The following is a 13,971-nucleotide window of genomic DNA, read 5'->3' on the forward strand; positions in this document are numbered from 1 at the left end:
ATGGTCTAGACAAGGCCAAATATTGCACATGCAGTGGGAGTTGTGAGTAGGTTCATGGACAATCCAGGTACTACCAAGATGTGAAGTGGATACCTAGGTATCTAAAAGGGACAGCAACAAATGCTTTGTATTTTGGAGGCACTGGCATTTTCTTGCAAGGGAATGCTGATGCAGATATGGCAGGTGACAAAGATAATCAAAGGAGCACTATTGGCTATGTCTTCATGGTTGGAGACACAATAATGAGTTGGGCTTCAAAGCTGCATAAAGTGGTCTCACTTTCTATCACAGAAGAGAAATATGTAGCTCTCACGGAGACAAGAAAAAAGATTTTATGGCTTCACAGATTCTTGAAGGGCTTGGTTTGGATACAAGCAATACAATTGTGTCTCGTATAGTGACAGTCAATGTGCCATTCATCTTGCAAAGAATGCAGCCTTTCACTCAAGGACAAAGCATATAGAGGTAAGATATCACTTCGTACGTACTCTTTTGAAATAGGGACATCTAAAGCTTGGAAAGGTGCACACAAGTGAGAATCCTGCAAACTTGTTAACATAGGTGGTCAACAAGGAGAAGTTAAGATTTTTCTCATCTTCAATCGACATTCAAGGATAAGAAGCCAAGATGGAAAGTAGTCATAGGTTTGCTGTGGAGATCAGTCTCCAAGTGGGATATTGTTAAGTAAGGAACCTAATTCGCCCCTTGTAAGTTTTCAGTCTCAGAAATGCACATTTGTAAGGCCCCCCTTTTGACGGGAAGCCATTGTGCATGAGGAAAAATCACTCATTGGAAAACCAAAAATTTACTCCCATCCCATCCAAAATATTCCTTTTTGCCATAATATTATGGCCGTGGTGGTTGAAAAGTGACCGAAAATGATCTATTGGTTGGTCGGTTGGCCGATAGTCAAAAGTCTTTGGCCGGTGGCCAAATTCAATGGCCAATAGAAAAGTTTTAGGCGGACTTGGCTACGGCTACACATGGGGTTCATGGACGAGTTTCAAATGGACTTGTCTACCTAAGGACAGCCACACATGGGCACATGGGAGAGTTCAAGATGAACTTCTTTACACAAGGACGGCTACACACATGGGTGTCTCCATGAGAAAGAGCAACCCTTTTGGCCTATAAAATGAGGACTCTTCTACACCAAAACGTAATGTGGTGGGCATTTGTAACCTAGTTTGAGTTTGAAGTGCAAAGCCATTGAATGGTTGTTTTTCCATGGATGTAGCCCACATTGAGTGAGCTGTGTATATCGTGTGTACTCTCTCTCTCTCTCTCTCTCTCTCTCTCTCTCTCTCTCTCTCTCTCTCTCTCTCTCTCTCTCTCTCTCTCTCTTCTATTACCTCTCTTGTGTGTGAAAATTATCTCTCTCCATTAAGTATAATCACTCTAGTCTCTACTTAGCTCCACCTTTGTTCCTATCAGAATTGATACTTTTTTTTTGGCATTGTGATACTCCCAATTGATAGCGCACTTAGTTGTGGATATCCACGCATATCCTAGGTTTCTGTTTCCCTCCATAGTACCAACATGCATGACCAACGAGCTTTGAACCACGGTCTCATTGTCATAGATGACAGGAGTGTGTAGGATTTCAAAGACATTGGTTTTCTTCTTATTGATACTTTTGATTTGGATGGTACTCTTGGATAAAGTTGATTTCATTAACTGACACCGCACTCCATAGGATAGCAAATTATGTTGAGCTCTTATGTCCAATAATGCATTATATCCATATATAAGAACTTTATCACCAACCTTGATATCCTTGTTCTTTAAAAGGTAGTCAAACCACTTCTTTCTCCTATCCTTCTCCACAAGGGCATCCACACAGTCAATGGCATCTATTCTTCTAGCCTCTCAAGGACATATAAACGCTCGACTAATGGTTGACCATCCCAACCTTCTTGAGAAGTACTCAAAGACTGGAAATGAAAAACTTCCATGCCATAACTGCTTCTTGGCCATATACCATTTTTAACGGTGTGCAATTGCTAGCTACTTTATAAGTAGTACGATAAGCCTATAGAGATGATATAAGCTTCAAATCCCAATCTTTACAATGAGCCTCTACCATCTTAGTCAAAATAGAAATTAGAGACTTGTTAGTACTCTTGGCTTGGCCATTTTCTTATGGATAATAAGGTGTAGACTTGTGGGATATATCACAAAACTCGATTCATATCACCTCATTTATAAAATGGGTACCATTGTCACTCACAATTTCAAAGCAATATCCAAATCATGTGATAATGTTCTCAAAAGAAAAACTTAGTTGTTGTCCCTATGCCAGTCTTAGCTCTTGTCCACTCTGTCACATAATTAATGGAAACTATGATATATCGGGATTGAGTGCTATAGGCCGTAGGACTAATGGGACCTACAAAGTCTAAGCCCCAAATAGATGGGTTACCTTAATAAGATGTAAGGGAATTTTATCATTTTGCTGTGTTGTTTTGTAACATTGGCATTCATCACACCCTTGTGCAAAAATGCATCCTTAAATAAGGTGTGCCACCAATAGCCTAATCGCAACAATTTTCTAGCAATCAAATCTTCTGAAAACTGACCTCTCACTATGCCCATTAGTGCTTCTTGCAAAATGTACAAATACGCATCCTCACGAGCACAACGCCTACGAAAGTCATCTTTTCCTCGTTTATAGAGAGTTCTAGCAATCAAGAAATAAGGTTCACATTCTTTGATTAACTTCCGAGCTAGATCATTTCAAAGCTCTTTGGGTGGAAAACCATTAACTGCAAAGTTAACAATCTTCTCACTCCATTTTGGCATGGTCTCAGCCATAAAGAGGGAAGTATCGGGCAACTCATCATCAACTCCAATGGGGGACTTCTCCATTGGATATACGAGAAAAATGATCAACCATGCCATATTTTTTGTGAGGCCCCACAACCACCAAAAATCAAATTCAAGGAGAATGAATAACCATCTTGTAATTCTTCCTGTGGAGCATGGGTTTACTTACTAGATGTTGAAGTGTTTTTTGGACTGAGCAAGAGCATGACCACATGAGCATTGCACTTGAAAAGAGTTCTTTTGTTTGCTGTTAGTTAGCAATACTTGCACTTGATCAACCAATTGGAGTTGTTTTGCAGATAGGACAAAGAAGAAAAGTGAAAGACAAATTGCTAAAGACCAAGCTGGCATTCAACTTGTTGTAGTTCAAATCATAAAGGAAATGAATATTGATCATTAGCAGATGAATTTAGGGTGATTGAGTCACTTACAAATTGTTTTGGAATGCACACATGCATATATGGTTTGGCGAGAGATCAGGATGAAGTGCCATCATCAGCATGAGGGGTGGTCGATATGGGCAAGAGAGGGGGATGAGCTATGAGAAGGTGGCCAATACGACGCAATAAAGAGGGAGAAGATGTGCACAAGAGAGAATGTGTGTGTGCATGTGTGTGGACATAGTCGCCAAAGGAGAAACTAAGAGAGAGATGAGTTGATCATGAAGCTTGAAACTATTGTCACATTAGATTTTTGAGATCTTGAGGAACTAATCTAGGGTAAAGGGGCCAGTAAGGGGCCACCTAAGGTCTTAGGAGGGTTGAGGTGTCAAAATGGAAAAATTTGGGGAACTTAGGGTATTGACTAGGTTGGCTAAGTGCTCCTCTAACTGTGGGGGTGGATTAATGGCAATCTGGTGAGAACAGGTGGATGAAATGATGGTTTTTTTGGTTTCTTTGTTAAAAAAAGAGGGTTGAATGGGGAGATAAGGAATCCCCACTAATGTGCCAAGCTACTGTGAATTGGGTGCAAGCTAGGGCCAGTAGTGGGATGGACACTTGCCCCTAATATCTCCTTAAAGGATCAGTGAAAACCCACTAACGAAGGCACACATGTTAGACATATTTGTATGTATTTGCATCCATTCGATAATGAAGGCCACTACCTACCTAGCCTCAATCTTCAAGCTGCCATAATGGCCATGTAATGACCTTGCTCTCATGCTGCGTCCTAACTTGCATAATCGCCTTTGATTTTCGCGTCCTTTGATTTTCTCATTCAATCACCAGTGGTCAGTTGGATTCGAGCTCGCCATCATACCTGCAAAGCTTCAATGGCAGATGTCGGGCAAGACCATCACAACTCAATCGAAAGGGAGAATTGGATGCTACCTAGAGGGTGTTGTGGCACATGAGAGCCACACTGTGCTCGGCTTGCTGGAGACAACAACACGCAATGCAAGAAGGAAGACAGGTTCTGATGAGTACGATCAACAGATTAGTGCGGTGTCACCAGTAAATCCAGTAATGAGTGGTGATGGTCTTGCGGCCCCACCTGGTAGTAAAGCAGCATGGCCTTTTCCACCTGGGAAATCTTGGATTTGATGCACATGACACAGAGTTGAACCATAGTATTGTTTGAAATCGGCTGACAGCACCTACCTAGCAGGGAACAGAGCAGGAAGAAGAAGGCGAGTAAATTTATCTGCTCCCAGAAATTCTGTCCAATGGCGTCAGAACCTCAAACGACTACTCTACCTTCTCAAGGTATCTCTCTCGCTCTGCCTAGTAAGGTGGTCGCCATACTACAATTTCAAACTACTGCCACAACCTCATTGATTGGTTCTTGTGGCTCATCATGATTGGCATTTCCCCTTGTGCTTACATTGGTCCTTTTTTCAATACATCAGTCCAGAGCCTAGTAACGAGGTTGGTATCCTTTGAGGTGGATTCCTGACCCGGAGAAGGCGATGTGGCATTCTAGTTCCTTGATTGCATTGAGTGTTGTCTTAGCATATAATGCTCTTTTCTGGTTGCTGTCATCCATCTTTTAGTACAACTGAATCAGACTCTTTTGTTTACTCTTTAACCTTGGCTTTTGTTGTTGCTGCCAAATGTATATACTCACTCTTTGTGAATTGGGTGCATTTGTCTCTATATGGAAACGATGGCTGAGTTTAGTACACATCTCGGATACACCACCCACATGCGGAAGAGAGAGAGAGAGAGAGAGAGAGAGAGAGAGAGAGAGAGAGAAACAAAAAAGAACGCAAATAAATTCAGAGTTTAAATCAGCTTGGACTGGCTCCTCCTCTCTCCTTTTTGTGGGTTTCTCTTTCTGTTTTGACTAATGACATTGTTCGATGCAGGCACTGGTCGACAAGATTAGATGCAGGTGCTGACAACAAAACCTATTGTTGACATGGTGAGAACATTCGTTTCTCAATCAGCAATCATAATGCTTGTCTTTCTTTGTCAGCGTAAATACAAATTGTTTGGAAGCTTGTTGTTGATACACATAAACAATTTAAAAGATGCTGTAAGATATACAAAATGCCGTTCTTGTAATGAGTATAGTCAAACATTATCCGTGGTAAATACCTAGCACTACTATATCAAAGTGAAGGATTACAAAGTGGTGCCCAAAAACTTATGGATAGTTTGCTTTCAATAGCCAAAATCTGGCTGCAAAATCAGCAAGAGCTGTTCATAATGTTTGAAGTAGACTGGGTGAACTTGTAGCTAGTGTGGTGGTTGGCACAAAAGTTGTTGTTGTTGTCTTGATTGTCTAATCTTCTCCAATCGATGTCGTCGTGCAAAAGCATGATATGGTTGGTCCACATGCAATGGTCGTAGAAGTAAACCTCGGGTAGAGCCAGCTTCCCATAATATTGACCGTAATTGCTGCTCAAACTGTTGTTGTTGAACCTCCCAAGCCTTTCTTAAAAGCCATGCGTGTTGTGCCTCTGTTCGCCTTTGTCGAGCAGCATCCCTATCTGCTTGTGTTTGCTGCTTTTTCTTCTCTTTTTCTAACTTTTTATCTTCCTTTGCTTTAGCAAGTTCATCTTTCTTTGCTGTTTTGGCCTTCATGCTTTCAATATATTGGTCTGAAGTGAGAATCAAGCTGTTGCTGTAGTCAACAAATGCCTCGCGATGAACCTGCCTGATGCACATCTCTGTTGCAGGGACTTGAAGAAGATTTATTATGCAATTCTGATCTTCGATCGCTTTGTTTTGAGCTGAAGAAGAGGGTGGGATGTTCTCATCAGCAAGTGGTTGATTCAAAGCTAGACTGGGTGTTGAAGTGGAGGCATTTTTATGATGGAAAATTTTGTTTTGCTGGTTAGCTGCATTTGAAGTCGTGTGATGCCTGCCTGATGGTTCCCCAAGTTCCATGATGTCTTCTTGCTCTAAGAGCTGAGTGAAACTTAATTGATGTCTGACATCTGCTTGTGCAGCAAACATGCTTTCTTCAAATTGTGTTGCCATGTCATTCAAAGCCATAATGACCTCATCCTCTATCTGATCTTGTAGTGGTGTAGTTGGCACTTGAGAAACCTCCTCTTCGATGACTTGCTCTGAATTGTCAATTAGGCTAATGTGGTTACATGGCATACCTTTGAAATCTACTGCAGATGGATTAAACGGCCAGATGCCATTCGTCTCGAAGCCTGCCTTGATGTTTGATTCTGTGAAAGAGTTTTTGATAGCCTTTGCCACAATACTTGCCAATTCCGCTTTTGAAGCTTGTCGTGAGGTTGTTCTTTGCCGCCATATGTCTCTCTCTTTGCGAAACTGAACCTTCAATGACTTGAATACAGAAATGTCCAAGGCTTGTAATTTGTGTGAAGTATGTGCTGGTAATGTCATTATGTCAATTCCTGCTACTTGTGCTTGTTCAACAACCTCTAGTGATACATGGCTGCCATGACCATCAAGTATTAATAGATTTCTGCTATCCTTTCCTATGCTTTTAGTGATTGCATTATCAAAATGTTGAAGCCATGCTTTGAAGAGTTCTCCCATCATCCAAGCCTTCTTTTGCATTGCCATTGCCGCTCCTTCTTCACAATCTTGAATGTGATTGCTTGTTATGCGGCTGCCTTTAAAAATGTAGTATGCTGGAATGGACTGTCCGGCAGCATTTACACAACACAATACAGTCATCCATTCTCTAGAGTCACATGTGATTGCGTAGACAAATTTTACACCTTTCTTTGCCAGGACCTTCATCCCCCTGTCTCTGGAGCCTTGAAATCCTGTTTCGTCCGCATTCCATATGTGGGTGGGTGGGTAGTTATGCTCATTGTAGAGCTTTTTTAGATTGTCATGGAGAGACTTTACTATTTTTGGGCAAAATCGTGCGGCTCTTGATTGGTCCAGGCCCTCTGCTACTCTGAAGACTAGGGAAGGATGTCGCCTCCGAAAGCTATCCCACCAACTCTTTCCTCGAATACCGTTGGAGAACAATGTGTGCCTTGTTTGACAGATTTCTGCCACTTTGAGTCTCACATCCATAACTGATACGCCATGTCCGGCTTCGCCCTTCATGTAAATCCATTGAAGTAGAGCTTTCTCTTCGTCCTCCGACAGCTACGTTGGCGGACCTCGCTTCTTACTTTGAGTTCTTCCTTCCTCCCAATTTGAAATGGAAGTTCTGCTGATGCCAAACTACAATGAGCATTTGTGTAAGGACATGCCATTCTCTCTTGCTTCAAGTCCTCTTGCCATGTCTTCTTCGGTCCATTGAAATTGTGTGCGCTTCTTACTCCTTGCCGGCGTGTTCGGAGACTCTTGGTTGTCTTCAGAAGCTAGATTTGTAGACCTTTCGACAGGAACTCCTAGTTGTGTTGACTGCTTTTTACTCCTTGCCGGTGTGTTCGAAGGCTCTTGGTTGTCTCCAAAAGCTAGTTTTGTAGACCTTTCGACAGGCACTCCTGGTTGTGTTGACTGCTTTGGCTTGGGGAATGTAGGTCTAGCCAAGACAGCAAGAGGAGGTGTTTTCGTTGATTTGCGCTTTTGTGAACCGGCTTTAGGGTTTGGCTCGGCCACTCTCTTCTCTGTATTTCTATCCAGTTCTGCTAAAGGGGTTGTCTTGTGCGATGCAGATCTTAAATCCTTGCTTGATGTGTTTGTGTGTATTGATCGACCAGGTATGGTTTGCTTTCTCCTTGCCATAGTGCTCCTGTATATTGAAGGCTGATAGGGAGTCAATACATGATAATGAGGTGAAAGACTTACATATGATGCATGATACATGAACCAGGAAACTTACATATGAGGTCAGTTAGAGGTTGTGCTCCTCGGGAGTGTCTTGGAGAAGATGAGCGTACTCCTTTAATGAGAACTTGCGCTTGGGGGCTGAGTTTGAAGGATTTATTGCTGGACTATTTGGTGTCAGAGTTGGAGTTGGAGCTGGCTTCAGAGTGGATGAAGTTGTAGCCTTGGGGGAAACGAATAGACCTTTCCTGTGTGGTAGGTTGCACATAAAAACGGGCATTACATGCACCCGCCCACAGCAGCAAACACGGCCTCCATTCTTGTGAAGCAAGAGTGATGTACAAAGCAAGCCTTCAAGTGTCGGATGTCGCTCTATTAGACATGCCTTGCATTCGCAAAGTGCGGGAGCAGCCATGAATAGTTCTGCTTCATTACCTGTTGCAAAGCCACCTTGTTAGGGGAGTTGTGACATACATAGGACTTGTTGATTCCTCAGATATATAGGATTCAGGCTTCATTACAGCAATTCAAAAAATCAACAGCAGGTAGAAGAATTAAGTGCCAGTCATGAGTGCTTTTGCAGATTGTATCGGTATGTATCTTCATCTAGGAAAGCTGTTTTCATGTAAAAATTAGCACAGTCAGCAGTGTACAATGCTCAAGATTTCTATGCATGGGCATGCTTGTGCCTGTAGGATTTTACAAAAGGGGTACTTCGCTGTGCACTTCAAGTGCTCAAACACTTCTTGTAAGATGAAAAGACCAGGCATACGGGAGTCTTAATGACATACATTTAACAAGGATCAGATGTGACATCTACGCTTGCCAGCATGTTTCTTCGTCTACCTTATCTGATTAAGTTGTCCTGTTTTAACTGAACATACAAGGATTGGTTTGCAAGCTTAAAATGACCGTACAAGGACATGGCACATCCTGCATATTAATGGGATCTCCTTAACATTGCGAAATATTGGATCTGATGAGTATAGTCACCTGTTCTTGCTCCTTTAATTCATTCCTGTTGGAATTAGGTTTGCAGAGAAACACACACAGCTTGGAGAAGACGAAGGAAGCTCAAGGCACACAATAGAGAGTGTATTACTTGGTGTGCAATGGAAAGATAGATAGCCCTAGAGTGATGGGCGTATATACAATGCACGGGGGAAAAAACCTCCTAAAGAGGGAAAAAATGCCCCGGCGGTCCTAGTGTGTTCACACACATCACTACCACATGTATATGGTAACAAATCCCCCTTGGAGTGATGCGGTGAACGAGAGCTAGCACATGAGTAAAGGGAAGTGCCATGCCCTGAGGACAGGATCAGTCCACAAAGGGGAGTAAGCCCAAAGCTTTGCAGAAAGCTTCAAGCTTCTCACGAGACAATGCCTTTGTGAAAAGATCTGCAAGGTTGTCCTGTGTTGGCACATAAGCCAAGATGATCTCTCTTGCTGAGAGCCTCTCCCTGACATAGTGGTAATGCACCTCAATGTGCTTTGTGCGAGCATGAAAAACTGGGTTCCTCGCAACTGCCAATGCACTCTTACTGTCAGTGTACATAGTGTTGGCAGTGTCCTGTCCAACACCCAAATCAGCCATAAGGCATCTGAGCCATACACACTCAACCGTAGCTGTGAAGACTACCCTGTACTCAGCCTCACAACTCGAAGTGGCCACAGTAGGTTGCTTCTTGCTCAACCATGATATACATGAACTGCCAAGCATGAAACAAAAACCACTTGTGGACACTCGCGTGTCAAAACAACCAGCCCAATCTGAGTCCGAAAAAGCATGTAAGTCTGGCGGCAATGATCCCCCCTTGGGATAAAACAAGCCAAGATGTAAAGTGCCACTAAGGTAGCGGAAAATCCTCTTGACAGCCTGCCAATGCTTAGACCCTGGGCTATGCATGAATCTGCTGACCTGTGAGACTGCAAACTGAATATCCGGCCTCGTGTTGCATACATAAATGAGGCAGCCAATAGTAGTCTGGTAAAGAGTGACATCAGCAAGATCACCAGCATCATGTAGACTCAACTTCAAACCTGTTTCCATGGGAGTGGCAATAGGTTTGCAATCCTCAAGTCAAAACTTACATAGCAATGTCTCTATGTAACTTTTCTGACACAAGGCAATACCACCATCACACTGATTAAACTGTATACCCAAGTAATGATGCAACAGCCCCAAATCTTTCATCTTGAAAGTAGCATTCAAATCAGCCTTAAATTCAGCAATATGTCTCTCATTTGTTCCAGTGATCAGCAAATCATCAACATAAAGAACCACAATGAGAAGTACATCACCCTCACGCTTTACATACAATGTGCTTTCTGTTGGACTGTTACGAAAGCCTTGTTTGACCAAATGAGTGTCAGCTTTCTCATACCAAGCACGAGGAGATTGCTTCAACCCATACAAAGCCTTGTTACATTTGCACACTTTGTCCTCTTGTCCTTTTATGACAAAACCGCGAGGTTGCGTTACATAAACTTCCTCAAATATGTCACCATTCAAGAAAGCAGTAACAATGTCTAACTGATGTACATCCCAACCAAAATGAGCTGCCAATGCACATAGAAAACGCACATTAGTCATACGACAAGTGGGAGCAAAAGTCTCTTCATAATCTATGCATTTTTGTTGTGCATAACCCTTTGCAACAAGTCGAGCCTTATAGCGATCGATCTCACCATCCGGCTTGCGTTTCAACTTGTAAACCCACTTCGTACCAATGGACTTTTTGCCAGGAGGCAAATCACATAAAGTCCATGTGTCATTCTCTATAAGTGCATCATATTCTGATTGCATGGCAGCCATCCAATGTTCTGAATTTTGTGCTTCATCAAAAGACAGAGGCTCCTCAACATCATGTAAGCTAGACACAGCCAAAGCATAACAATCTGATGCATAAGATGCATGGCGAGAGCCTGAACAAGTACGACTAGACAAAGGGGCATCCAACTTACTGTCACGCAAAGTGTGCACCAACCATTTTGGCATACCTCTAGCCTGCTCATTTTAAGCCCTTTCCTCATCAAGTACATCATGTACATCTACATCAGTAATAGGATGATCTAGAACATTTTCAGAAACCCCCATAGGTTGTACATTTTCCTCATTGGAACTTACATTCGTATTTTCACCACTGAAAAGAGGCAACAAAGTGTCATAAATGTCCTTTGAGCTTACATTATTGTCTCAGTACATGACAACAAGGGCTGAGCAGAATCTTCCACAAACACTACATCCCGTGAAACCAGAATACGTTTTGTTTGTGGATGATACAACCAGTAACCTTTGCTTTCAGCACTATAACCAACAAAAATACATTTGACAGCATTACACTACAACACTAAATGAAGATATCAACGCGCCTATATCGACGGCCATGCCTTTCCACGCGTATATCGATGACATTAGCAGGCGTCGCTATACGCGTCGCAATGTGCGTCGATATACGCAAGGAAAGGCTTTATTTGCCACGCGTATAGCGACATGTATATCGATGCCAAAAAAAATGGGGAAAAAAAGCGAAACCCGCGCGCAGGGGCTATTTTCGCCTGCTCGGGTCTTTTCCGAAACGTGCTGTGCAGGTATTATGTTCATCTCCACCCTCCCCAACCCCTCTCTCTTGCTCTCTCTCTCTCTCTCTCTCTCTCTCTCTCTCTCTCTACCTCTACATCGTGTGTGTGTGTGTGTGTCCTCTCTCTCTACCTCTACATCGTGTGTGTGTGTGTGTAGGAAAGAGAGAGAGAGAGAGAGAGAGAGAGAGAGAGAGAGAGAGAGAGAGAGAGAGAGAGAGAGAGTGTGTGTGTGTGTAGGAAAGAGAGAGAGAGAGAGAGAGAGAGAGAGAGAGAGAAATGTGTGTGTGTGTGTGTGTGTGTAGGAAGAGAGAGAGAGAGAGAGAGAGAGAGAGAGAGAGAGAAATTGTGTGTGTGTGTGTGTAGGTAATCAAAGAGAGAGAGAGAGAGAGAGAGAGAGAGAATTAATGCATGCTTAGGAAATTAAAACTAAAGAAAAAAAAATTAAAGAGAGAAATGAAATGAAATGTTATATTAACGTCTTCGAAAGGCCAAAGTGACCTATGAGACATGAGACAAGAAAGTTACAATGTGATGGATCTGATACAAAGTCAGAGTAAGAAGATGACAAAATAAAATATTATGGAATCCTAAACTGAAGGGTGTGGACTAAACGGCTAAACGAGCTAGTTGGGATAGGTAGATCTCCTCCATGGTCAGTACTCTGACTGGACATTGTGTATGTCGAGCCAAAGTGACCTAGCTAGATCCTCTGATGCAGCCTCTGTCGATGTTGTGTAGTCCTCCGCAGTCGTGGGCGTCTAGATCTCCCTAGATCAGTCACTCATTCGATCATTAGAGAGATAGGGAAGTAGAGAGCGAGCGAGAGAGAGAGAGAGAGAGAGAGAGGAGAGAGAGAGAGAGAGAGAGAGAGAGAGAGAGGAGAGAGAGAGAGAGAGAGAGAGAGAGAGGTAAGTAGAGAGAGAGAGAGAGATAGAGAAAGAGAGTTATATATATATATATATATATATGAGAGAGAGAGAGAGAGAGAGAGAGAGAGAGAGAGAGAGAGAGAGAGAGATAGGGAAGTGGAGCTCCAAGAGTTATGGCAGAGAAATAGGAAAATAGAGAAAGAGAGAGAGATAGGAAAATAGAGAAAGAGAGATAGCGAGAGCGAGATCGAGAGAGAAAGAGAGATAGCGAGAGCGAGATCGAGAGAGAAAGAACGAGAGATAGGGTACGTAGACAGAGAAGAAACTATGGAACTAAAAGAGGCAAAGGGGTTTTGCCTGCTACATGTATTGCCATGTACACCTGAGAGTGCACGTATGTGTCTACCCATATAGGATTTGACCAATAAAGACGAGATTTTGACCCGGTGGTCCTGATCTCCGTACACCTCTGGACCGAGGTGTACGGAGATTGGGCAAGACTAGAGAATGCGAGGTAGTTTACATTTGTGAGGAGTATATATATATATATATATATATTAAAACAACATTCATAATCATTGTAGATGGCAACGTCATCAACTAACATGGAGAAAAATATTGCATGCTCGTGCACGCTCTGCAATCCTACGCAAGCGTAGGATATGTAATGAGCATGTGCACAAGTACGAAGAGTTTGCTAGAGAAACCGTACAGAATCTACGATACGACTCTTACGGAACGGGCATTGATTTCTGCGACATAGAACCTACATCTGAGAGAGAGAGAAAAAAGATTATGCGTGAAGGTCCGACCAATATAGAGCCACGGATGGAAGCAGAAAAGGGCTTACAGACAGAAGACGATGGCATGGAGGAGATGTTGGATGCCTTCTTCCAGACAAGCGAGGAGAACACGAACGAAGCAGCACCAGAAGCCGTGCGCCTATCTTCTGAAGACATGTTGAGAAAGTTGGCACGTCAACCAATCTATGAAGGCGCCAAAATATATGTGCTTCGTACTTGTCTGGCGTTTTTGAATCTTCAGTCAGTGTACGGGTGGTCAGATGCAAGTGTCACTGCTTTGTTTAGGTACGTAATTTACAAAAGAGATTTTTCAATTGCAACGGTGATGTGCTCGGAGAGCTTTAATTTTAATTTAATGTGGCTTAAACAGGTTATTGCGGGAGCAACTTCTCCCGACTGGCAATGAATTGCCCCCCTTCAGGCCAGACGCAAAGCAACTTCTGACCTCAGTTGGCTTGGACTACAACAAGATTCATGCATGTCCAAATGATTGCATTCTTTTTCGCAATGAATTCGCAGATTGTTTGTCGTGTCCTAAGTGCGGAGCAATGCGCTACAAACAAGATGCAATTGGCGAGACAGTGCCAGCTAAAGTGTTGCGGCATTTCCCTATTATTCCTAGGATAAAAAGCATGTTTCGTTGTGGTTCCATTGCAAAGTTGATGCGGTGGCATTCTACGAATAGATCCACTGACGCGACATTTAGGGTGCCCGCTAATTCGAAGTCTT

The 13,971-nt window shown here is 42.8% G+C and overlaps 1 pseudogene; it reads right to left on the reverse strand.

Annotated features, from left to right (window-relative positions):
* Window positions 1-5,507: 5,507 nt before the first annotated feature.
* LOC147453797 (uncharacterized) lies at window positions 5,508-7,541 on the reverse strand (annotated as a pseudogene).
* Between the last annotated feature and the right edge of the window lie 6,430 nt (window positions 7,542-13,971).

This window comes from Adiantum capillus-veneris, chromosome 7 (genome assembly GCF_014529385.1).
Source record: "Adiantum capillus-veneris isolate H3 chromosome 7, ASM1452938v2, whole genome shotgun sequence".
Classification (NCBI taxonomy): domain Eukaryota; kingdom Viridiplantae; phylum Streptophyta; class Polypodiopsida; order Polypodiales; family Pteridaceae; genus Adiantum; species Adiantum capillus-veneris.